The sequence below is a fragment of the Schistocerca cancellata genome, chromosome 10 (genome assembly GCF_023864275.1).
Source record: "Schistocerca cancellata isolate TAMUIC-IGC-003103 chromosome 10, iqSchCanc2.1, whole genome shotgun sequence".
Lineage (NCBI taxonomy): Eukaryota > Metazoa > Arthropoda > Insecta > Orthoptera > Acrididae > Schistocerca > Schistocerca cancellata.
Genome location: NC_064635.1, coordinates 200,126,781 through 200,153,733, shown reverse-complemented (window position 1 = coordinate 200,153,733; position 26,953 = coordinate 200,126,781). Strand labels below are relative to the sequence as shown.

General features: G+C 37.5%; 1 long non-coding RNA gene across 2 annotated transcripts; it reads right to left on the bottom strand.

Annotated features, from left to right (window-relative positions):
* Window positions 1-1,065: 1,065 nt before the first annotated feature.
* LOC126106600 (uncharacterized) lies at window positions 1,066-14,980 on the bottom strand. 2 transcript variants are annotated; one of them, XR_007523374.1, is made up of 3 exons: window positions 14,658-14,980; window positions 14,419-14,568; window positions 1,066-4,045 (listed from the first exon to the last, which is right to left on the bottom strand). It is a non-coding gene; the product is annotated as an uncharacterized LOC126106600 (long non-coding RNA). The 2 variants fall into 2 exon arrangements; XR_007523375.1 differs by having other exon boundaries at window positions 1,066-1,475.
* Window positions 14,981-26,953: the final 11,973 nt, after the last annotated feature.

Here is a 26,953-nt window from a genome sequence, read left to right as displayed (position 1 = left end):
ACAGTGAATGTATCCAAGAAAAATGCACAGTTTTTACAGTTTCAAGCATTGCAATGCTGGATAGTACCTTGATTACATACGTTACTTTAAAGAGTTGGGAGTTTAAGGATGTTATGTGAGAGTTCCATTTTCAATTTTCTTACAGGCAAAGCACAAGAAACTATGGCACATTGACATTCTGAATTTCATAGTTGCTCATGTGAATTACTGCCTTTTCAGTGTATTTATTTTGCTGTGGCTGAAAGCATAGAGTAACTGTTTTTGTCAGTTTAATACAAACATGTTCCTATGGAGCCATTGTCAAACTTTATCTTTGATGACACCTGCAACAGTGATAAGATCTTTACTTCTGTTTGCTTCCATACGCAGACTGGCATCATCTGCAAATAGAACTGCTTTTGCATTCTTTATACATGAGGGGAGACTATTAATACGTGATGGCAGATCAGTAATGTGTACTAGAGAAAGAAATAGTCCTAAGACAGAGCCCTGCGGTACCTCATGTGACACTGGGGGTAGCACTGAAAGGTAGTTCCATGTAGTGTGTGTCTGTGTTTGACTTCTGTAACCTGAGCTTGATTACTTAAGCAAGTTATCAGTCACAAATTAGGCACTTCTTGCATATCATAACAACCAAGTTTATTTAAGGAGAATGGTCTGTGAATACCAAGGGAAACCCTGAAAAAATTTTCAGTTTTCTAAATAGTGTACTCAAATAATAAGATTTGTAAGCCAATATAATGCTTACCATCTTTTAAGACATCTTCCGGAAGCATTTTTATGTATGAACCACAGGTTTAGCTCTCACACTTTTTTTAATTATATTTTTGTTGTTGTAAGTGAAATAAATCATGCTAATTATTTATGCACATCACAGGTACACATTACTCAAAATACAAACAGAGAAGGTTTATGTTTTTCCTGTATGTTCTTTACACTATTATCTTCAAAGCAGACTATTGAAAAGATGGTGCTGTCATAAACTGTGGTACAAAAAAATTTTAAGTACGATTATCAATAATTTTGGAAATGAATTCAGCATTTTTATTCAAAAAAGCATTTTATTTTCAGAGTTAAGTCACAAGAGTAGTCTACTTTTTGATTAAGCAATCTTTAAGACGCTATTTCAAAATTTCAGGTCTCTGTCTTTAATAGTTTCCACCCAAAGTGTACCAGAACTTAATTATAATTTAACTTTTTGGAAATTCAAGATAAAGTTAAAACTTGCTTTTCCTGTTAAACTTGGATAACACTAATACAGCCCAGGTCCATATTCATCTTGTTTTCTTTATTGTTCTTCCTCCCTTCTCTTTTTCTCACTACTTATTCTTGCTTCTTTGGTGGCTTCCATCACTGATTTTTTTTTTGCTTCAGAAAGTCTCCTTCGGTCAATGTCTATTAGAGCTCTATGCATATTTAGTCTACCAGGCACTCCCATCAGTTCCACAACATTAAGCGTTGACACCGCACCGTCACTGAAACACAGAACAGCATTTAGCACACCTATTTTCAAAGTATTTAGTCCTACTAGAAGAGCTTTTGATATGTGTTCCCATACACAGTTGTTGAAACAGCAGCAAACTATGACTAAACTCTCTGTATGAATGAAAGATAAGCAACTGTAAAGCTTTCACAGGTTAGCCAACCTAAATAACTAAAAAGTCATAAAAACGAAACAAATGAGAACAAAACATTATTTTCAATAGAGCTGACAGTGTGCTGTGGGCACATTGTGGTGCGTGCAGCCACTTTGAAATTATCTATTTTGGTACTTTCTGTGGTCCTTTTTCTTGTTCAGTAAACTACAGAGAATTTTTTAAGACAAAAATTAAAAACCAATTTTTGACAGACTTTGGAGTGATTTTGAATTGCATTTAAGATGTGGTTGACAAGATAAAAGGTAGCAGTCTCAGTGGAATATTGTGCTCTGAAATCATGTTGATAATATATACTTCCAACTGAAAAATCTTGTTACCTGAGCAAGAAAGAGTTAATTTATAATCTTTCAAAAGCCAAATAGCAGTGCTACAGGTCCATAACGTGACGTTTTCTTCAAGCAAATCTCTTATGACTTTAGAGGATTTTAGCAGATGAGGAAAAATGCCCTCCGACAGTCAAGAATTGCAAATGGTTAATAATGGTGTGAGAATAAAGTTTGTCAACAGTTTTCTTATTATCACCAGGGATCTCATCAATTCCTGTCGAACTGCTATTTTTTTAAGGAGCTTATAATTCTTCCTAGCTCACCTTGACTAGCAGGACTGAGGGTCATGTATTTTTTGTCAATATTGAGTTTTGCAAGTACCTGGGAATCCTTCAAAACTAATTTACCAATTTTTTCGATCATTAAATCATTTGTGATTGTGGCACAGAATGGATTGGAACAGACCTGCAACTAAGACTGTTGTTATAGGATATAGTAATATCCTTGTGAGTTTCCTTCTTCCCAGGAAGTTTCTGCACAGCTGTCCACAATAGCTTAGTCTGGTTTATAGAGTCCCTGATATATTGGTTATTTTCTCTTAATTTAGCTTCTTTTATGACTTAGTCCAGAAATAATTTTATTTTTTACATTCCTTGGAAAGGATTTTTTTTTTAAGTTTAAAAAATCTCTCTTCCTGTTGCAGGAGACTGATTCCTGCTACAGCCTAGTTGTTTGGTTTGTTTGTGTTTTTGCACTCTAATTTCTTTTTGAGGAAGGCTTTTTGAAAATACTCAGTTTTATTATGAAATGGGAGTACTTGTCATCTGTATTAGATTTACAAAGATCATTAGCCCTTGATTGATTTGATAGCAACTGAAGAAAATATTCTGTATTTCCTTTGCTGAAGATCCTCTCATATACAATAGGTTCATCCACAGACGAAAGGCAGCTGAAGGGCACAGTACGTACCTGTGCCCAATGATCAGTACGTCCTGTGCTGAGTCTGAGCTGAGTACCTATTCACACTTATTAAACATGCAAACAAAGTTGACACTCAGCACACTGGCTGATGGGAGCAACTGAAAATGGGAAATGCCTTTGCAGTTGCTCCCCTCAGCCACCACGTCGAGTGTCAACTTTGTTTTCGCGTACAATACACAGACTCTGTCAGACCATTCACAAAGTAAGACATTATTATTTTTTATATGTCTTCTGTAGACATCTGTGGTTGATGATATGATTTGTCCCCCCTCAACACAATTACAATTATCTTCAGTGATTTCCACTTTCAACCTTTTCAAATGACCATGTTGAAGCCCAGTTGCTGTGCAGGAGGACCAAATGTTGTCTTCTATAGACATAACTGTTATTGTGTTGGAGAATAAAATAAATAAAAAAATTAACTGAAACAAGTTTTGATGTCTAGCATAGGCTGTAATGTAAAATTTCATGGCTGGGAATGTTCCAGCCAGTATGCCATGGTCAGATGAATTTCTTGAGGCTTGCTGAGAGCCACTGTGTGCATCAGACTTTTGAAAATGCTACAACTGCCATTCAAGATGTCCTCCACAGATGGGGATGAAATGTTGGGTTTCAACAAGAAATTGATCCGACCACACCATAAGAGCCCAGAATATTTTATTAAGTCTACCATAGGATGTTGAAGATTTTTTGTACAGGCAGACTTTAATCCATTACTGGCCAGTTTTGGCCTTTGACTGTCTTCAAATGCCTGCAATACCAATCAACAGTTAGCTAATACTAGATAACATATTTTATGTACTCCAATGAAAACCAGTTTTATAACAAACTTTTGTGTTTATTAACAATGCTCAGTTTCGATGTTGCAGATAATTTCATGACACTGTTGCCTGCTACAAAATGTCCTCGTATATCACAATCCTTTTCACAAACACAAAATTACAGATGAAAATTATGCTATACCATGAAGTTTCGGGATTGCAATCAGATGATGTCTACTTCTTGCCACAATATTTTAGCTGTTAATCATTCAGCCAACATCAGGTGAGTGTTTGGACTGGAAATTGCTAGTTCATATTGTTACGTCTTCCTTTGCACGCTGTGTGGTTCTTTAGTGGATACCGGAGTGAGGAACAGATGCTGTTCGTGAAGAAAAAAATCATACATTAATTTATTCTACATCTAATAGCAAATAGTAAAAATAATACATAATTTTGTTACTAGAGTGACAGCATCAGTTGCTAACAGCAGCTTTGAATGTAGAAATATATACAGACACAAAAAGTTGATAAATCCGTCACTTTTCAATACAATGTCTTTTCAGAAGATGTTGAGCCCCAGCCACTACTAAAGTCTGTACATGTTATTCAGCTGACAAACACATAAAATGGGCAAAAGGAATGAATGTTGTAACTTAAGTACAAGCACCACTGGAGCTCCTGAGAGGGGATGCTTGAATCTAATTGGCAGTAGTGTAATCATTCGTGGCAGCACCCTTGTGTTGTGGTGGAGGCTGTAAGAAAAAAATGCAATGGCGTAACTGGCAGCACGCGTATTTGATAGGGTGACCTACTGGATATCAGCCGATACTGCACACTGCACTTTATACCAAAAATTGACTCAGAGATACATGCGCAAAGGCAGCTGCTGCACGAGTGACCTCTGTCGAGTTTCGTGCCCTTTTTGAATACTGCTCCATCTATGGCGCACAGGCACATGTGTAATGGTGATATTACATGTGTGATATCTGTCACAATGTGGGCTCACAGAAATAAAATTCAGATGTCAACTTAATAAAGTTAACTGTCATTAGATATGTCATTAATCATAAAATGTTTTCTTGCTGAAGAAATTTACAAAAGAACACCTGGTCCCACACCATCCAGTTGAAAGCTGCCATCACAATTAATCAGATCTTTTATGCGATTGCAGTCTTTCTCGGTGTATTCCAATGATGAATTCTTCTCAGGTTATCAGCTGAGTGGTGATATTGTCTTGTCACAATGTTTCAACGAGTTTCGTACCCATCTGGCAAAGATGATGGGTACAAAACTCATTTAAATGTTGTGACAAGATGAAGCCACATATCAGCTGATAACCTGTGAATTCATCAATTGGATCTTTAGTCAAACATACTTTCATGACTCCATAATAACTGAATCCCAGCAAGGTCCTGTCAAAACCAAAGTTTCTGTGTGAGGTGGATGTGATGCAACCTGTACTGTGCTCCAGGACAATTTATTGTCATTGCACACACACTGCCCATTTTGGGACACATGTTCAGAGGAACTTTTTCTTTCAGTGAACACTTATTTACTAATAATACTTTTAAACACCCATGGAACAGTTTTCCACCTCAAGTTCTCAAAGTATGTGGCAGCATGTTGAACCATATTTGCCCATTTATATGAGGACTATTCTCAGTCACTAATAGTTTTCACCTCTGCTTGACGTAGTTAGCCTCATTTTTGGTGTCATAATTATTTGTATCACTGTGCTTGCTTACTTTGTTTCTACTATTCACACAAAATGTGAAACATTTATACAAATACAAGGAATACATTGTTAAATATTTGCATCGGACAAAGGATTCACAAGACGACTCTCTAGTCTAGACTCTAGTCAATGCATTACCCTAACTGCTTGTTCCTGTAATATCAATACTCTATTCAGTTGTAGGTCTGCCGCTCAGGCCCAAAGCTCGATACCATAATAAAGAAATGGATAAATTATTCCGTAGTACATGATTTTTAAGTTCTGCCTTGGAGCCAATTTTGACAACTGGCTTACCAGATACAAATAATACAGCTAAAGCCACAGTGTAACTGTAAATTCCTAGTAACTGAAACTCTGACTGCTTTTCCTCAATCGCCTCTCTGAAACTGTTATTATTCAAAGTACTTTCTTTCACTGTGAGTCACATATGCAGCAAAACAACAATTCTCTTTATGTAAATAGGAATGATTAATTTTACAAATTACCTGACTAGGAATAGAATGAATATGAAGAATTCCCCATATGCCAACATTGCTATTAGATTAGATTAGAGATTAGGTTAGTACTTGTTCCATAGGTCATGAATACGACACTTTGTAATGATGTCGAATGGGTCTGGTTAATAAAAGGTGTCTATACAAGATATATTACATGACACTCAATTTTTTGTTGGGGGTTGGGAAATTACCCACTTACTATATCCAAAAATTCATCTAACGAGTAGAAGGAGTTGCCATTAAGAAATTCTTTTAATTTCCTTTTAAATGCTATATGGCTATCTGTCAGACTTTTGATGCTATTAGGTAAGTGACCAAAGACTTTTGTGGCAGCATAATTTACCCCCTTCTGAGCCAAAGTTAGATTTAACCTTGAGTAGTGAAGATCATCCTTTGTCATAGTGGTGTAGGCATGTACACTGCTATTACTTTGGAATTCGTTCGGATTGTTAATAACAAATTTCATAAGTGAATATATATATTGTGTGGCTACAGTGAAGATTTCTAGCTCTTTAAATAAGTGTCTGCAGGATGATCTTGGATGAGCTCCAGCAATTATTCTGATTACATGCTTTTGTGCAATGAACACTCTTACTCAATGATGAGTTACCCCAGAATATGATGCCATACGAAAGCAGAGAATGAAAATAGGCGTGGTAAGCTAATTTACTCAGATGTATATTGCCAAAATTTGCAATGACCCTAATAGCATTAAGTAGCTGAACTCAAACGTTTCAGCAGATCCTCAGTGTGTTTTTTCCAGTTGAACCCTTCACAATGCATACACCTAAAAATTTTGAATATTCTACCGTAGCTACCGATTTCTGATCGAAGTCTATATTTATTAATGGTGTCATTCCATTTACTGTGTGTAACTGTATATACTGTGTTTTGTCAAAGTTTAATGAGAGCCCATTTGCAGAGAACCACTTAATGATTTTCTGAAAAACATTGTTTACAATTTCACCATTTAATTCTTGTCTGTTGGGTGTGATAGCTATACTTGTATCATCAGCATATCACTTATCAGTATTATCACTTGATATAATTATAAGGCCCTGACAAAATAAAATAAAATTGAATACCTTATGGACAGATTGCCACAGTTTGATAGGGTTTTTGGAGTTTGCAGTTAAAAAAACATGCTACAACATATTTCCAGTATACCGTCAAACCTCATACCACAAAAACTAGTACATGTCTAGGAAATTGCAGCTCTGGGGAAGTACTGAATTCTTTATTTAGAAGATCTACATTTCTCTTCAAACCCTTTTAAATATTCCACAAATGCCCTGCTTGCCATTTCACCTCGTGAAAGTCTGCACAGGCTTCCTAGAACATCTTCATAGGGAAGTTTCACACATAACAACTCTATAAAGCCATACTGAATGCCCCAGTGCAAACTTGAAGAAATCAGTGTTCTTCTTTAGTGTTTTTGTGGATAACAGGAGGTAATCTTTACTTCTCAACAAATTGTAGCCTTTTGGAGGAAAAGTGTTTATTTCCCATTATGCCATACTAGATGAGTTTTCCTGGTTTCCTCAAGTTGCTAAGGCAAATGGTAGGTTGGTTCCTTTGATCAGGGCATGGCCAACTTTTCACTCTGCCTTCACCTAATCCTAAACAGCTTTGTTAATTTTTATATATGTTTATATTATTTCTGTATCATATCCAGCATGTTGAATACTGTTGTGCTGAATGGTCTATGGATAAATAATCATATAAATAAATAAATAAATACAACAAGTACTGCCAACAGCACATTTCACCTTTAGGACAAATCTTATAGTTTCATTTGACCATTTGTGGGAATCTGATGCAGAGACTTTCCGTTAACATTGGATGTGGATGAAGAAACGATTTTAGCTTCCTCTCACAGGTAGTGTTCTCATCTGCATTCCTCCTTATCTACGCGAAGAAATAAGAATGCTTTATGTCACATTTACTATAACACAGATCTGACCTGTGAATTTTCTGAATAACAATTAAGTGACATTCTGTGAATACTTACTTCTACTTTAAGCTTTTTGTAACCGCAAGTTTACAATAACATCTTCAGTTCTATTGAATGTCTTATTTTGCATTTAGTATGTTTCATCAGTAGCTCTCCAGTGGCTATAAAAATGTAGCAAAGGGATCTTATTGTTTAATAAATTGAAACATTCAAATGGAAGTTACATCTGAAGCATATTTCAGTAACCATTTTAATAACATTTCATAGCCAATAAAATATATGTGTATCAGTTCACCTCAAAATTAAAGTAACATGACAGTTCAATAACTGAGTTGCACACAGCTATAAAACTAATGTTGTAGTTTGCATACTTTTGCAACAAAATTGCACTGACAGATCTAAGGCTTACATCATAGTAAAGGCCTACTTGTTGAAACGATAAACTTGTAGTCTTTTGAATATAACAAATGTTTTATTGCCAACATTACTCAGAGACAAATTCTTAATACCCATGTTGTTGACAGAATGCTTGTGAAGACAGTTGTGATAATCAAGAGATTGTAACTGATACATCTTCTAAACAGGAACCATGTTCACAAATTACAATATAGCAAGTCCACATGATGTTGCAAAAAACGAAGCAGATAACTGCTTAGCAGAAGTAAAGAAATTTTTCTAGGAGTAATAAACACCACAATACAATCGTTGCAACAATATCACATAGTGAGACCTTACCTTTCCTGGCGAATCGAATGTTCAAATAACTTACGGGTTTGCTGCCGGGTGACATCATCGAACACCGCCGATATTTCGACAGGAGCACACCCTGCCATTCTCAAGGCACAAATGCAAGGAAGAAAAAGTGTGCAAGCAAATTTAATACCTTGGTTCACAGAGGAAAAACAAGGAAGACACCACACACAGAACAAGTGTCAACACAACCAAAGATAACCAACATCAGAAATATCGATAGTTACTATTAATCAACAGGTGAGATAGCACTAATTCTGTCCCTCTGTTTTTTGATGAGAGACAGAGCCAGATTCGAAGCAGCATTTACAAAAAATCCACCATCTCTGCTATTAATAAGGTTGCTTGATAGTCTGCTTTCAACAGCTTCCTTAATAACACTATCCCAATAGCTGGACGTGGAAGCCCGAATCTCCGTGTTGTTGTATTCCATAGGATGACTGGTGTCAAGGCAATAGCGGATTTGCTTGGCTGTTGTAAGCGTGTGTGACGCTTATGTTCAATACACCGGTCTTCCACAGTCCTGATTGTCTGACCAATATATGACATGCCACAACTGCAAGGAATACAATAGACCCCAGCCTTACGCAAACCAAGATCATCTTTTACGGACACCAACAGGGCCTTAATCTTAGAAGGTGGTTGAAAAACACATTTCACATCATACTTCCGCAAAATAGAGCCAACAGGAATGGATGTTTCACTCCACAGCGGAGTGCCAGGAAGTTTCATATCAGCACACACTCCACTGCAGAGTGAAAATCTCATTCTGGAAACATCCCCCAGGCTGTGGCTAAGCCATGTCTCCGCAATATCCTTTCTTTCAGGAGTGCAGTTCTGCAAGGTTCGCAGGAGAGCTTCTGTAAAGTTTGGAAGGTAGGAGACGAGGTACTGGCAGAAGTAAAGCTGTGAGGACGGGGCATGAGTCATGCTTGGGTAGCTCAGTTGGTAGAGCACTTGCCCGCGAGAGGCAAAGGTCCCGAGTTTGAGTCTCAGTCCGGCACACAGTTTTAATGTGGCAGGAAGTTTCAGACATGTTCTTTGTTAGGAAAATGTAGCTTTCTTGATATAGGCAAATTGGAAAGATGCCAGCATACCAGGCATGGAATGCATCTGAATTATGAAGGAAAGAAATTTATTTGTAAGATGATAAATGAAATCATTGCAAGCAGAGAGAAGGCAAACAGTGTAATTCCATCTACGGGACTGACATCAACATTGGCAGAAACAGTACAAGAAGCAGCTAAAGAATCTAATAAATCAAACAGGACACCTTCTTCACTTACCCCCTCCTATGCGGAAGTGGTTTCTGGGCAGAAGTATGATGAAGAGGCATCATCAAGGGGGGCAATGGAAAGAATACCATAAAACAAACCAGGTAGAACAGCAAAAGCAAAGTTTCCTACAATTACTGCAGCAACAGCAATGACTCCAACAGCTCCATCATCGAGAAACGGAACAACAGCAGCACTGGCACCCAGAGCATCAGCCACAATAAAGTAAGGCGAAGGCGGCCTACCACAAAGGAGGAGGAATTTTGCTATCCCCCCTAAAAAAAGATCAGACTTAACAACTTCAGTTGAAATTCTAACATACAGCAGTGCTATAAATAAATCCAAACATTCAGCTGTAATTTAACAAAACATGCCAGAATTTTATCATGGAAATGCACTGATTGGTGTGAAACGTCTACAGAGACGTCTACAGACGTTAAAGTAACCTCTGGCGTGCTACAGGGGAGTGTTGTGGGACCACTGCTTTTCACAATATATATAAATGACCTAGTAGATAGTGTCGGAAGTTCCATGTGGCTTTTCGCGGATGATGCTGTAGTATACAGAGAAGTTGCAGCATTAGAAAATTGTAGCGAAATGCAGGAAGATCTGCAGCGGATAGGCACTTGGTGCAGGGAGTGGCAACTGACCCTTAACATAGACAAATGTAATGTACTGCGAATACATAAAAAGAAGGATCCTTTATTGTATGATTATATGATAGCGGAACAAACACTGGTAGCAGTTACTTCTGTGAAATATCTGGGAGTATGCGTACGGAACGATTTGAAGTGGAATGATCATATAAAAGTAATTGTTGGTAAGGCGGGTGCCAGGTTGAGATTCATTGGGAGAGTCCTTAGAAAATGTAGTCCATCAACAAAGGAGGTGGCTTACAAAACACTCGTTCGACCTATACTTGAGTATTGCTCATCAGTGTGGGATCCGTACCAGATCGGGTTGACGGAGGAGATAGAGAAGATCCAAAGAAGAGCGGCGCGTTTCGTCACGGGGTTATTTGGTAACCATGATAGCGTTGCGGAGATGTTTAGCAAACTCAAGTGGCAGACTCTGCAAGAGAGGCGCTCTGCATCGCGGTGTAGCTTGCTCGCCAGGTTTCGAGAGGGTGCGTTTCTGGATGAGGTATCGAATATATTGCTTCCCCCTACTTATACCTCCCGAGGAGATCAGGAATGTAAAATTAGAGAGATTAGAGTGCGCACGGAGGCTTTCAGACAGTCGTTCTTCCCACGAACCATACGCGACTGGAACAGGAAAGGGGGGTAATGACAGTGGCACGTAAAGTGCCCTCCATCACACACCGTTGGGTGGTTTGCGGAGTATAAATGTAGATGTAGAAACATGACTCTACCCCAAAAATCTATTTTTCATAATGTACAGGGATTCAAGAGTAAGTTGTATGAGCTAGAACTTTTAACGAGTATCAACAGTGAGGTGTCAGATGCCCAAATATTGTGTATTACTGAATACTACATGAAGTTGCTCAAAATAGACCCAGTTGTGGTACCACAATTCAAACTAGTGCATCACTTCTCAAGTAAAGTCTTCAGAGCTGGAGGAAGCTGCATATTTGTAAAAAAACAGTGTTGCAGCTTCACACCTGGGTATAGAAAAAGATGTAGAATTGTCAGGTGTTATTTTAAACATTTCATGAACTGTTACAACCTTGTTATGAAGTGTAGATCCCCAACCAGGGTAACAAACCAAAGTGTACGTGCTCTTGACAAAGTAGTCAGCAACACAAATAGTTTGTTAGATTTGTAAATCCAGGATGTTCTGACCTTGATGCACTGAACATACAACCAGTCGTTCTGGGAAGTGAACCTCAACCCAACAAAATGATACTACAAAGCCGAAATTTTTTGTACCATACACAGAGAGAACACAGAGATTGTATACCACTCTCAAACAGAAGATGAAAAATTTGAAACCTTTTTAAACATTTTCTGTTACTATTTCAATTGTCATTTCCCTTCAAAAACAAAAACATATTTGTAACAACAAAGTATCCTCCAACTGGATTACAACACAGGTGTTATAACCTCAGCAATAGTGAAGAGAGAGCTTTTCTCCTTCAGAAAGGATGGTACTTGGCAAAAGTGAACAATTTAAGTAGTACTTCACTGCATACAAAAGAATATTTAGAAATGCGGCAAAAAAAAAAAAAAAAAAAAAAAAAAAAAAAAAAAAAAAAAAAAAAAAAAAAAAAAAAAACTACACAATGACACCTTTCTGAAGTCTTCATATAAAAAAAGCAAATCCATGCGGCAAATAATTCACACAAGGATGGGTAGGAATAGGAACAGTGTTCATAACTTTAAACTTAAAGCAAATGCAACAATGATAAGTGACCAAGACGAAGTAGCTCAGGAATTTAACTAATACTATATTGAAACTGTAGAAATAGTAACAGAATATCTAAAAAGTAATTGCTCCTCTCAAATAGTCCTTAGTACCTTTGACCACACAATGTTTTTATCGCCAACATTGGGACCATAGATAGAAATGATAATTCAGCAAAATAGTAAAATAAAGAAAAAACATCACCAGCAGGAGAAGACATGATCCCTTACTTCCCTCTCCACCACTGCAGCAATCTTATCAGTAAGCCACTGTCTCATGTAATAAATGCTTCATTTTCAGATGCAGTATTACCAAGAAAACTTAAAACAGCAAAAGTCATACCCATACATAAAAAGGGATATAAAGAAGATCCTAGCTACTACTGTTCAGTTGCAGTGCTGTGTATATTCAGCAAAATATTTGAATTGCAATGGTTGCCAGACTAAAATCATTTATTAGAAAAAACAACAGGTTTTTCTCTGCTCAGTATGATTTTCAAGAAAATAAAACCACTACTGATGCAATATATGAATTTCTTGATGCTACTCTACATCTTGCTGACAAGAAATGCCCAGCTATAGTTGTCTTTCATGACCTCACAAAGGCTTTTAACATGGTAAATCACAATATACTTTTCCATAAGATGGATTCTTATGGGATAAGGGGAACTACTCATGGCTGGCTCAGAAGCTATGTGAAAGACCGAGCACAGTATGCTGCTATACATAAATTCATTCAATCAGGAATCCTCAATGGGGTGCACTCATCTACAAAAGTGGTGTGCCACAGTACTCTGTTCTAAGGCCCTTGTTATTTCTACTTTATATAAATGACCTCCTTTCCACCCTCTCCACTAGCGAGGCATTTCTCTTTGCTGATGATACTAATTTCCTTATATCAAATACAGATGAATATCTTCAGTCAGCAGTTAATAGAAATACAAACGAACTAGACTCGTGGCTTGCATACAATAGACTACTCCTAAATCGAAAAAAGACAGAATGTCTAACTGTCCGCGGCATTCAGAACAAAGCTACCCAAGTTCCAACAGTAACACTAAGTGGCAGCAATCTAGACTTTGTCAGTGAAACAAAATTCTTTGAGACTGACATCACTGATACATTCACATGGAAAAGCCACATTAATATGATTAGTTTCAGGCTAAACAGTTTGTTTTATGCTCCACTCAGTGAGGGATGAACAAACTGCCAACACATCGACATGTGTATTGTGCTCTTTTCCATTCTGTACTATGCTATGGAATTATTGTTTGGGGTCATAGTATCAAAACAAGGACATTATTTATAATTGAAAAAACAGCACAAAGCAATCAGAATAACTCTGTACAAAAAGTGAAGAGAAACATGCAAAACACTGTTTAAAAAATGAAATGTAAGCCTACCGCCTCCCCCTAGCCAATATATATTTGAACTTGCTCTGTTTTATTGAATACAACATCAACAGATTGTATAGGAATCTGGACAGACACCATCATGACACAAGATCAAAAAACAAAAATGCTTAAAACTAGTTCCTCATTTACTGAACTGTAGCCTATAGCAATAGTGTTAAGTGTATAGGAACCAAACTCCACAACTATCTCTCGAAAGAAGTTGAAAGTATTCAAAAATCAACAAAATTTAAAAAAAAAATCTTAAGAGCACCCCTAACAAAGCGCTCCTTTTACAGCATACAATTCTTTCTTGAACGTGATCTATCACAAATTATGTATTTTTATTACGTTTCAGAATCAGACTGTTTCATTAAAAATAACGTATTGATTATGACCAGCATTATTATTTGAACTTATTCTGGTATTATTATGAATAAATATGCAATATACCTTCAGCCAGGTGAACACTATTGGAAAAAGTGCTATGTCTATGTATGTTCACATATAGGCCTAGATAGCTTTGTCTTGTCCCTTATCATATTGAATGATTGAGTGGATCAATAAATATACAAATACTTAGCGTTCAGAATTTCAATCTAAGCTCGCTTCGCTAGTCATTAATGTGGTACTTATCCTGTCAAAAACTAACCATGCCTTACGCTACTGGTGTGACTAATAAAAGGTCGCAGCAGTTAATAGTGTACACACAACATGATACATCTGAATGAGCACCGTATTTTTCTATCCTGAACATAAAAACAGAAAAATATAAATAAATAGCTCACCTTCGTTACTGCCTGCTTCGGCCCTTGCTATTTGGTTATTTCCCATTAGAAGTGCACGTATTTGGAACGTTGACTTTCGAAGAAATTGCACTACACTATTTTCCTTCCATCAGCTTTATTCATCTCGTATTGTGAACAGTCAAAGTGAAGCTTCAACAAATCATATGAAGCTATAATGTACAGAAAAATACGGGTATTGTAGCTGTAATTACGAGTGCATTGCCCGATTAATTACTTACCCCAAACACTTGAAATGTACAGCTGGTTACCAGCTGTCATTCCCACAGTTTTGTGAACCTGTTGCCCTCCCAATCTACGGTAGAAACAACCTGCTCTCTCTCTCTCCGAATTGCTAATACAATCCGGTGCACCAATGCACCTCATTTCAAAGTTTTCAACGCCAGAAATTCACTCTCACTGGCGATAAATATAAACAAACACTACCTCTTGCAACAAGACCCGAAATAAATACTCAGTACTGTCGTAAAATATCATGATCACGCCGGCGTGGCCTCACCCATCATTGATTTTCAAATGCAAAAGCCCTGGAATAAGTAGAGAGCGTTCTCCCTAGTGAGGAGGTACAGCTGCCATCTGTCGGTGCACGAGTGTGCTAATTGTATGGTCCGCCGTATGGGAGCACCAACAACGAGAAGTTGATTTTATTTCCAATTACAAGTTTAGCACGAAAAATTTGGAAGTAACAACTATTTCCATAGGTACACCAACTAATAATTTTTAGTTTGCCAAAAAAAACTGCATATGTGTTCCTGGATTTAAACTTTTTATCACAAGACTATTTCCTACCCAATATCGTATGTGGTAACGTACTTTATATATTACGCAGCTGAAATTGTCAGACCCATGCATGATGCATGCTTCCTATGCACCACTTGCACTTCCAACATAAATGCACTACCCTTGAATGATGCATTGGAATGCATAATCAAAAGTATCAAAGTCAATTACAAAACAATTTTTTGAGGGTGCGATCACTCACGAGTGATAAGCCCCGCAAGACTGATAATAGGCAAGGGACAACAATCGCTTGCCCGCAAACTGGGATCAGTCCCGTTCGACAGTCCGCCTGATGCGTGGCGCTTAGAAAGGCAAGATTACAAATACTGTGAACAGCTTCAAGTAAATTCAGCAAAACAGATGCATGTCAGTTTATCTTCAGTAATTGTCATTCTGGATACACGTGAAAAAAAAAATCTGGATTAGGAGCAGTGGGAAAACTCACACCACATTTGCAAACCACCTGCAGAATCACTCAGCGCCGGATTAGCTACATAGTTAGAATTAGCAAATACTGCAGGGCGCAAAAAAAAAAAAAATAATAACAATAATTCAAATCAAAGATGAATGATACCCTACCTACCGTCCAATGGAAAGACGGTGGTGTCCAAATCGACAGTGAGAAGTAACAATTCCAGATCATCTCTAACAATGAGCGCTGGCCAGACAACACATTATGTGTCATAAGTTTACTACACTGCAAAACTTGTAGGGGAATTCCCTAATGTTGACCGAGCAGGTCGTATTAATCCTTTCCATTAGAATAGGGTTATATTTATTACCAATAAGAAAATAATTAATGGATACCGTATTTATTTTTGTAAGTCTATTATAACAGTCGTTCATTCTTTCTATAATCAATTTACTTTTCTTATAGTACTTTTGATACGAACTGTCTAGAATGAAGCTTGTTTTCTTGTTGGTGAACTGTTGTATAACGTGTTCTTGTTTAGCGGTTCCTGCGTTTCTAGTGACTGCGTAATTTGCAGACAGGAAAACGAACAGTACTGAAGAATAAGGTAAACATATTTGTTTCATTGGTATAAACTACCAAGTTAAAAGAAACAAAGTACGTTATATGTGCAGCGATATTACAATGGAGATATCAGTTATCGGTGTTTGATATGATAATAAAATGTTATCGCTGTTGTCATTTGCTTCTGAGTACAGTAGAGATTTATGTGCCACAAAATGGTTCAAATGGCTCTGAGCACTATGGGACTTAACTTCTGAGGTCATCAGTCCCCTAGAACTTAGAACTACTTAAACTTAACTAACCCAAGGACATCACACACATCCATGCCCGAGGCAGGGTTCGAACCTGCGACGGTAGCGGTCGCGCGGTTCCAGACTGTAGCGCTTAGAACCGCTCGGCCACCCTGGCCGGCTTATGTGCCACAGAGACACCATGGATGCCACTGAATTTTTGAAAGCAGTGGTGTTATGACAGGGTGCCAGTTTCTCGTCGGGCAGCCATGGTGTAGCCTCGTCTGTGAGAATGTGTCGAAAATAAGTTCTCGTAAGGCACGAAATCACTAAAAATGAGTTTACCATGCAGCTCCGTAGCATAATGATTAAGGCTTTAGGCTCGAAAACTGTAGGTCGTGTTGTATTTTTTTAAATAATACTATCAGTCTTTATTTTCGGTTACTTTGGTTTTAAATGTAATTATTTCCTTATAGTTAACTTATGATATGTGAATACATTGTTTGAATCATTGCATTAATTTTACCATTCTGCACAAATTTCGTCCCATAGTTCTAGAGTTCTTTCCACAAAATTTCAATAGTTCTGCAGAATGTAACGAAGAAAACAACAATACTCGAAAAAATTTTCGTATCGAAAACATTCTTTGTCAATTTCCGCATAATGTAAATAAGTACAAGAGTTCTGAGCACAGTTCTGAACAGAGCTCCAAGAGTTATATCGAAAATCCAAGTAACATTTTTTTGTGCAGCTAATAGTTTACGAGATAATTGCAATTTAAGGAGAAAATACTTTCACTTACTGTGAAGTTGGCACCGTTTTTTTCAGAAATATATATTTTTTCAGTGTTCTTGATAGAAATGCCATAGTTCTAGAGTTCTTTGTACAAGATTGCAATAGTTCTGCAGAATTTAGCGAAGAAAACAACAGTACTCGTAAAAATTGTGGTATCAAAATCATTTTTTTCGATTTTGGCAAAAAGTAAATTCGTACAACAGTTCTGAGGACAGTTCTGAATAGAACCCCAATAGTTCTATCGAATATTCTAATAACAGTTTTTTGTGCAGCTAATAGGTTACGAGATAATTGCAATTTAAGGAGGAAACCTCTTCACTTACTGTGAAGTTGGCACCGTTTTTTTTCAGAAATATATATTTTTTCAGTGTTCTTGATAGAAATGCCATAGTTCTAGAGTTCTTTGTACAAAATATTTTAATAGTCTTGCAGAATTTAGCGAAGAAAACAACATTACTCGAAAAAAAATTCGTATCGAAAACATTCTTTGTCAATTTTCGCAAAAAGTAAATTCGTACAACAGTTCTGAACAGGACACCAAGAGCTCTATCGAAAATCCTAATAACAGCTTTTGTGGCGATAATAGTTTACACGGTAACTGCTTTGATGTTAGACCCACTGTCTCAACAGAAAAACATAAATTCGTACAACAGTTTTGATGAACAGTTCTGGATAACACCCCAAGACTTCTATCGATAATCATAATAACATTTTTTGTGGTTATAATAGTTTGTAAGATAAGTAATTAATTGTGGGGCTCACTTACTTTACAAAAAAATTATGTCTATTCGTACGTTCTGATGACAGCTCTGGATAGCATTGTAAGAGTTCTATCGAAAATACTAGTAACATATTCTGTGCAGGTAATTGTTTACGTTGTACGTGCATTTAATAATGAATGCTTATGAGCATTTCCCGTGAAGTTTGCACCGCTTTTACGAGAAATATACATGTTTTTCATAGTTCTTGATATGTATGCAATAGTTCTAGATTTCCCTGCTCAAAACACGAATAGTTCTGCAGAATTTCGGGAAGAAAACAATAACTCGTCAAAATTTTGATACAGTAAAAAATTATTTGTCAGTTTGGAAAAAATAAATTTGTATAACAGTTCTGTTGGCAGTTCTGGATAGCACCCGAAGAAATGTATTGAAAATGATAAGAACATTTTTGTGGCGATAATAGTTTATACGATAATTGTTTTAATCTGATACTCACTTTCTCTACGAAAACAAAATTAGTAGAATAGATCTGATGACAGTTCTGAATAGCACCCACAGAGTTCTACCAAAAACTATAAGAACATTTTTTGTGACGATGATATTATATGAGATAATTAATGTGGACTCACTGTTGTCATGTAAACATAATAAAATCGTACAAAAGGTCTGATGGCATTTCTTAATAGGACCCTAAGAGTTCTACCGAAAACTGTAGTAACATTTTTTGTGGGGATAACAGTTAATGAGATAATATCATTTACGAGAGACCCACTTGGTCTACATTGTAATAAATTGGCACAACCCTTTTGCTGACAGTTCTGGATAGCACCGAAAGAGTTCTTTTAAAAAAAACTCATAACATTTTTATGGTGCCAATAGATTATGAAATAGATTGTGTGTTCACTCTGCAGTGGGTGTGCGCCGATGTGAAACTTACTGGCAGATAAAAACTGTGTGCCGGACCGCGTCTCTAACCCCAGGCTGTGACGAAGGAATATCGTCACAATATCCTTTCTTCCAGGAGTGCTACATCTGCAATTTTCGTAGGACAACTTCTGCGAAATTGGGAACGCAGGAGATGAGATACTGCTGGAAGTACAGCTATGAGGACGGATCGTAAATTCTCACTTTTATTTTGGAATTATGTGAGACATAAACAATGTTACATTGTGCAGTGCAGTACACAAGAAGCTCTTTTATCCAGACTAGGTGGGACCGGAAGAAATCCGGATAACCGAAAATCCGGATATATATTCTACCAAATACAAAAAGTCTAAATGTTCAGCACTGTACAAATGCCGGTACACCTTCTTAAGACTGATTGTAGTAACTGTAGTTGGAAGTGTGGGATGTGCACGCTTAGATGATTCAAAGAGAGAAGGCTCGTCAGTGCAAAACAGATGGCTGAGAGGGCAGATACATTCACACACGCCACTAACCAGGTGGTGTCACACCTGTCGAGAAGCGTACCAGAGGTACAATGAGCTGTGGTGGAGTGCTGTTGGCGTGATTACTATGCAACTTACTTGATGGGCACCAATACACCATTATATTAATGTACAATACTTGAGAAACAATGCCATTCACACACTCTGAGCTCCTTAATCACTCAGTACTAGACTAAAGTACCGGCCTAGTCATAAGCAGCCTATGTACCTCACCGACTACATATCTTCGTGTTATAAGAAAAAAAGGAAAATACCGAGGGACACAAAATATGAATCCGGATAAACAGGAAATCCGGATTAGTGAGGACCAAATAAACGAGGTTCTTGTTTACAAATTTCGAACTCCTTATTAATGTTAATACTGTATCTCCTCAACATAATAACACCTCTATCGGTCATGTACTGAATTAGGATTTAAACATACTACTTAGTTCGTTTGTACAATATATTCATTTAAATATACTTACATTTCTATACATTGTAAAGACTTTTGACTCTCGCTGTAGTGTAACTCATCAAACTTCCACACTTCCTTTCTAACTACAACAAATGTTTGCAACAATATTAACGATAGCAATTTCAAATTTATTCGTTACACACAGCACATGTTTTTATGTATCCTAGCGTCTGGTGATGATGCCACCTAACTTTCATCCATGAGGGTCCTGGGCATATTTTTAGCTGTTAGTGGGTCCTCGATGTCATGAGAGCTCAAAACAATTACTGTTTTACATAATAAAATTCTTCTGGTTCTTCCTGATTCTAAAATATACACTTCATGTACAATACCTCGTCATTCTCGTGCTTAAATGTCATTTTGTTTAATTTGGGCGCCGCAGTTTCCGTAGAACCTCGTTCATGTAACATCTTTGAAGAACCTGTGATTGTTGTATGTGCAGGAAAAATGTTTACATGGCATTAAACAAAATCAGAATGCGTTTCAACAGTTGCAATATGTTTTAATGGTGGAGTAAAAATGGTTCAAATGCCTCTGAGCACTACGGGACTTAACTTCTGAGGTCATCAGTCCCCTAGAACTTAGAACTACTTAAACCTAACTAACCTAAAGACATCACACTCATCCATGCCCGAGGCAGGATTCGATCCTGCGATCGGAGTGGTCGCGCGGTTCCAGACTGTAGCGCCTAGAACCGCTCGGCCACTCCGGCCCGCCTGATGGAGTAAAGATTAAAAACAATGAGCAGAACAGGCATCAAGACTAGCAACAACATGGCAATTGTGCTGGTATGGGCGGACAGGCAACATGTCACATAAACTGAAAAAGCTGCTGAAAGCATGAGAAAGGAGGCCAGAATAACAAAGAAAGGAAGTAAAACTAAAGAAAATGAAAAGAACGCGAAAGGTATCAACAAGATTATGGAGCAGGAATGGTTTGCAATGTCGTCATTGAGAAGAAAATGACATACAGATCTTTAGTTTCAATTTTCTGTAATCAACGTGTTTGCATACAGAAATATTGTTACCGGTATCTCTTCCACTATTAGAGCTACATAAACAAAGCTATGGATGAATAATAATATAGTGTTTGCCTACACACTGATCCACACTATTCAATAATGGATTAAATATTTTAATCTGCAGTATGTCATATTATTTTCTTAAATTATTAGGAGAAAAAGTTGACTCTTAAAACACATTTTTTTAAATAATCAAAACATGAAACTGATAAATATTACTGGTTTGCTGTTTCAACAAGGCAATAATTCAAAGAATAAAATTTGTTTTTATCTTTTATTTGGAATAGCATGTAAGTACATTGAACCTAAAATAACAATTGCGTATAATTCAGTATGTAAGAAAGACATCAATATTCACTGCACAATGTATTCCATAGATTTACAATTTTTTTCACCTCACAATATACCAATTCTTTGATAAAAGTTTCATTACTGAATCTATTGACAGTCTTGCATTATTAAATTTCAAAGTACCAGTAAAAACTACGGGCCATGATGTACAGGTCCCCTTAACAGCTCTTCTTCAGGATACACTAAAACCCAGAAGGAAATACATATCTAGGGAATTCAGTAATAAATAAGCTTAGAATTTATGAGGTGTGAAGCAACTAAGAAAAATAGGTACAAAAAGTATATACGTGAAATTTAGGGTATAAAATGCTCTTATTCTAGTAACTAAAACAGGAGGGCTGTGGTTCCAGAAACAAAGATACTAAGAATCAACATAAGAGCTGTATTTGTCATATTTAGATATCAACTTTTAGCAATTGCTTACCTTATAAAGCAAAGTTCCTATGTAGGAGCTACTTGTTTCGTCTCGTCGGTCTTGTAGCTGCCATTTGGAAATTTTCCTGTCTTGACATACATGAACAGATGCGGAGAAATTATTGTTTCTTTTGAAACACTGTGTACATCTTTATACAGGTCATCGTACTGGTTCCAGTAGGTTCCATCGAAGACATATGCCGTGTAGTGTTTGATGGAACTATTATAATGAATGGCACCAACGAGAGTGTACTCTTGATTGTTGACTACGAATTCTTTCGTGATCGTTTGCAACACACATTTCTTCCTTTGATTCGGAGGAAACTGATCTTCAGTTAGTGGACAAGTTGTTATACTAGTATCCATCATCAAGTAGCATCCGAATTTCTTTTCTTCGACTGCTTCTCCTTTACATTTCTTGCATTTTATGATAGTCTTTAGACCTTCATTTGTTGCATCTACAGCCTCTTGCATGAAATTATAACCAAGTCTGAAAAGCACATAGATATCAAAGGAAATATAATGTAGTTTCACATAGCGTGAATTTAGGCACGTCAGACACGATATCTTTTTGTTGCAAATCGGGATATCTCGTATAATTCCCCAACATTGGACTCTGCATTCAGAGACAATATACTTCGAGAGATTACTCCTTTTTAGGAACGGTATCACATATAAAATATCAAATCTCTGCTTAAAATGCTGGGAGTTTATAATTTTTTTGTCCAAAACATCCAAAGCCAAATCCAAAAATGGATGGCTCACTATTTGAATGGTACTTTTGAATTCATCACTGAGTGATATTGCTTGCGTGAATAAGGTCATCAAAGAACCGAAACCGCACGTTCCCTTCAAGTTGTAGGTAGCAGATTTGAATTTGCTTGAGGACCCATTTGGGAAAAGTGGCAGATAAATGTCTATGAATTTCTTAGTCGAATTCCAGTTTGGGCAATCATCTAAGTAGTGTTTCTTGCTCTTAGTTTGCATGCTCGATGTGACAATGATTTCATTTTGAAGCTTTTTCAGCATTGCACTCTCCTCAATTTTATTGTTACAGGTATCTCGGTTTTCTTCTGTTTTCGAACTACAGGCTGAAATTTCAGTGACATCCCTGGTGAAGAATGATTCTCGAAAGTCTTTTGTGGAATGATTTATCTCTTAAAAGTCCAAATTCGGCAGTAAATTATTATCTGAGGAGCGCTGAAAACACACACTATCACTCTTGACTGAGAGACTGTTGTTCTACCCATTCATAACAAGTGAGCTCGAAGTAGGAGAAAATCTGTATTCAAAACTATTAAAAATTTTGTTTAACTCTGTCTCATAGCCATCTTCGTGTTGGGTCTCACTTCGTAAGGTATTGTTCAGTGTACTCTCAGAATTATCGAGTATATGATTGCTTTTGGGGCTTGTTATTTTCAGCTACTTATTTTTTCCTCTCCAGTTTTTTTCTTCAAGGTAAGGCAATGATGCTTCAGTTGGTTTGTGCTTCACAGCTTGCTTTGAATCTTGTTTTTCCATCATAAGTGGCGCTAACAGTTTTGTCTCCTCACGCAGCCACTTCAAATCTTGAAAAATGAATTTGTCTAGTCGTAAAGGCAGCTTGTCAAAGCCCATTGTCTTTAATTTTGAAAATTGTCCTTCAGTTGCTGCTGAAGAACGAATAGATAAAGGAATATGGAAAGAAGGATACATAACAGATGTCCACAGTGGTATATAGTACATCAATTCTTTCAGCATCTCTGCAGCATTAGTAATGTTGTACGGATTCACATCAAAGAGATTGTCATCCTTAGTCTGATTCCCGATGACTTCCGCTTCATTGTAGATACGTTTTGCCCTATCAATCCATGCGGTTGCAGTAGATTCCTTAGAGTTCAAAATTGATTCCAAAAGGCAGTCATCATTGTTTTCAACAGCATCAGTTTTCTTGTCATCATCTTTCTTTTCGTCAGTATATGAATGACGTGAGCCACCTCTGATAATGTTATCAAGGTGGCGCTGATGTTCCATTGATGAATATTCTAGACCACACTCATCAATATCAAGATGTTCACTCAACGCAACAACCAAAAGTGAGCGCAAAGCACTTTCGATGTCACGAAAATCTGTCATCATGTAAATATGGGCCAAAACGCGAGGATAAAGTTGTTTGACTTGTGATTCATCTCTTGAGAAGCATTTCTACCTTGAAATCATGACCAGAAAATGGTTTAAATCTATTCTCAAACAACACGAGGGTAGAATTACTCCTTCATGCAAAACTATATGACTATAACACCTATTCAAATAATCTGTTAAGTCCGTGTAATTGGCTATTGCCCTAGAAATGGAAACCAACAAAGCCTTACCAAAATCAGTTACCATGAGTTTTGGTCTGGGAGCTCCAGATTTGACGATTTCCATAAAGAAAAATGACAACAATGATGTGTCATGCCTAGAGGATATCACCTGATAAGTTGGGCAACTGATTGATGATCGATTGACACAGTCAGCCCTGTTTTAAATGCAACGTAGCATCTACTGAATTGTATACACTGCTATTGATTTGATGACAATATTTGTGCAACTGACTTTGATCTTTCAACCAATATATACAGAAGAATGTGTCCAATCCGATTGCGTGAATATCGCCCCGATGGGTTGTATGTTTTGCAATTTGCAGATTTTCAACAGGCTTACTAGTTGTTATACCAAATCGTTTGTCCCTTTCCTCTTCTTTAGCCTTCCTCAAGACATCAGCATTTGGTAAATTCGGAGGAATAATGTCTCCGAAAGACATATTTTTCGCTTCATCATTTCGCCAAAGAGCTGCAGGCATCCTGTTATCAACCAATTTAGCAGCTACCTGGTTTTCTCGTGCCACGAAGTTGTCTTCTTTTCAGGTGATTACTATCGTCTGAAAAGTTTGAAAGTCTGCAGTGCAGAATAATATCGTTGTCATTTTTTGGCTTCTTCAGAACAATCCCTTCGAAAGTGGCTCCGCATTCTGTACATCTTCCTTTGATCTTCAAAAAGTACTTTGAACTTGAACTTTCACACACTTTCGCATATTTGAACGAAAAGGCACATGGAATTTTGTGATGTTCATAAATTTTATCAGCCATCGAATCGGTCCATCTCCAATATCCAGTCTTGAAGGCTTTCCAAGTTTCCTCTTTGTTGGTTTTATGGTAGACCATTTTTCTGCTGACAGTAGTAAGTCAAATTGCTTTGTCATGTCCCTGTTGCACGAAGAACCAAAAACATTCCACGACTCATCTTTGCTGTTGTTGTCTTTTTCTTCAACGAAACATTCCAGCCTTAAGGTGTTTCTAACAAAAGTAAGCAGATCATCACGATCTCCTTTAATTGTTGTGTAAATATGTTTCGAAGACAATTTCGAGCCGATGTCGGCCATGGCATCGGACAATTTTTGGAAGACCGGATGAGACGGAGTAAATTGAATGCCTCTATCATCGATTACTTTAAATTCCTTCATGCTGAGAAGACGTTTCAATTCTGGTAGTTTTACATTTCTATGGGTATTACGGTTCATAAATATCACTTACACAACAGCACCGACTGCACAACAGGCACCGACTGCACAAGAGCTCTGACTGAACGAGCATAATGATTATTCCCATGAGAGAGAGTAGTATTGTTGCGTTCAGTCATTAGGGGCAGATCAAGGAGCGAAACGCAGCGCTGGCGGGCGCCTTCACACGACGTGGCGCGCGCCACCCAAAAAGTGCAGCTGTTGTTGCCATTAGCTTTGATGCTACCGCGAGAAGCTTTGATGCTACCTCTATCGTAACTGCTACGCTGACGTCACTTGCCGATTGTTTAAAAGACGCAGTTCACGTGTTCATTGTTTCCAGATGTAGTGCCACGACTTTTGCATTGTTGCTGTGCTTTGTTTATTATTTTTTGGTCTGAGATGTCTCAGGGACGTATCATCGTTTTTATTATCCTTCCATCGGGCGCAGCTGTTCTGATTGATACATGTCGAAATTTTCTATAAATTACTTTTCAACAATTAACAGTATTGGCGCGTTCTCGTTAATAGCTTCCTCTCTCTGTATGCCTTTCATTGTTGAATGATTCAGTATCGATGTTAATGTTCTCTTGATGAGATATGAGCCCATTGCTCGTTTTTATCCAGTGTGTCCTTTCATATTTCATTTCAGCAATTAATTTATTTGTTTTGCTCTGATTGTTGCCAGCATCATGTCAGTGGGAAAGAAATATAAACGGATTGAGTGCCAAATAGGAGGAACAAAGTTAGAACAGGCGGACGGTTTCAAGTACTTAGGATGCATATTCTCACAGGACGGCACCATAGTGAAAGAACTGGAAGCGAGGTGTAGCAAAGCTAATGCAGTGAGCGCTCAGCTACGATCTACTCTCTTCTACAAGAAGGAAGTCAGTACCAAGACTAAGTTATCTGTGCACCGTTCAATCTTTCGACCAACTTTGTTGTATGGGAGCGAAAGCTGGGTGGATTCAGGTTACCTTATCAACAAGGTTGAGGTTACGGATATGAAAGTAGCTAGGATGATTGCAGGTACTAGTAGATGGGAACAATGGCAGGAGGGTGTCCACAATGAGGAAATCAAAGAAAAACTGGGAATGAACTCTATAGATGTAGCAGTCAGGGCGAACAGGCTTAGATGGTGGGGTCATGTTACACGCATGGGAGAAGCAAGGTTACCCAAGAGACTCATGGATTCAGCAGTAGAGGGTAGGAGGAGTCGGGGCAGACCGAGGAGAAGGTACCTGGATTCGGTTAAGAATGATTTTGAAGTAATAGGTTTAACATCAGAAGAGGCACCAATGTTAGCACTGAATAGGGGATCATGGAGGAACTGTATAAGGGGGGCTATGCTCCAGACTGAACGCTGAAAGGCGTAATCAGTGTTAAATGATGATGCTTATGATGATGATGATGATGATTTATTTGTTTATCAACGTAGTAAGTAGTACAAAGCTAATTCAGAATGTAAAATGCACTTAAATTCTGCTTGAACTGTTTAATCGTCAGTGTCCGCTGTCTGAACGTCAAATATCAAATTAATACACATGCGCCTGGTTGCGTTATTTTATAGGAATTTTATTATTTTAAGTGGGATGTACTAAGTAGGTCATGTTGAAGAAATCCAAAGCATATTGTTCGAAGAGGATAATATTATTTGAAATTTACGTGGACCAATAGGCGCAGCTGTAATTGCCTCATAGATGACAATATTTCTCTATTGTAGTTTTGTATTCCAATCAGTATTTTGAGAGCGTCAAAGCTTCATTTCAGCGTGAGAAAGGGGTAAAATCATTAGATGTTATTGAA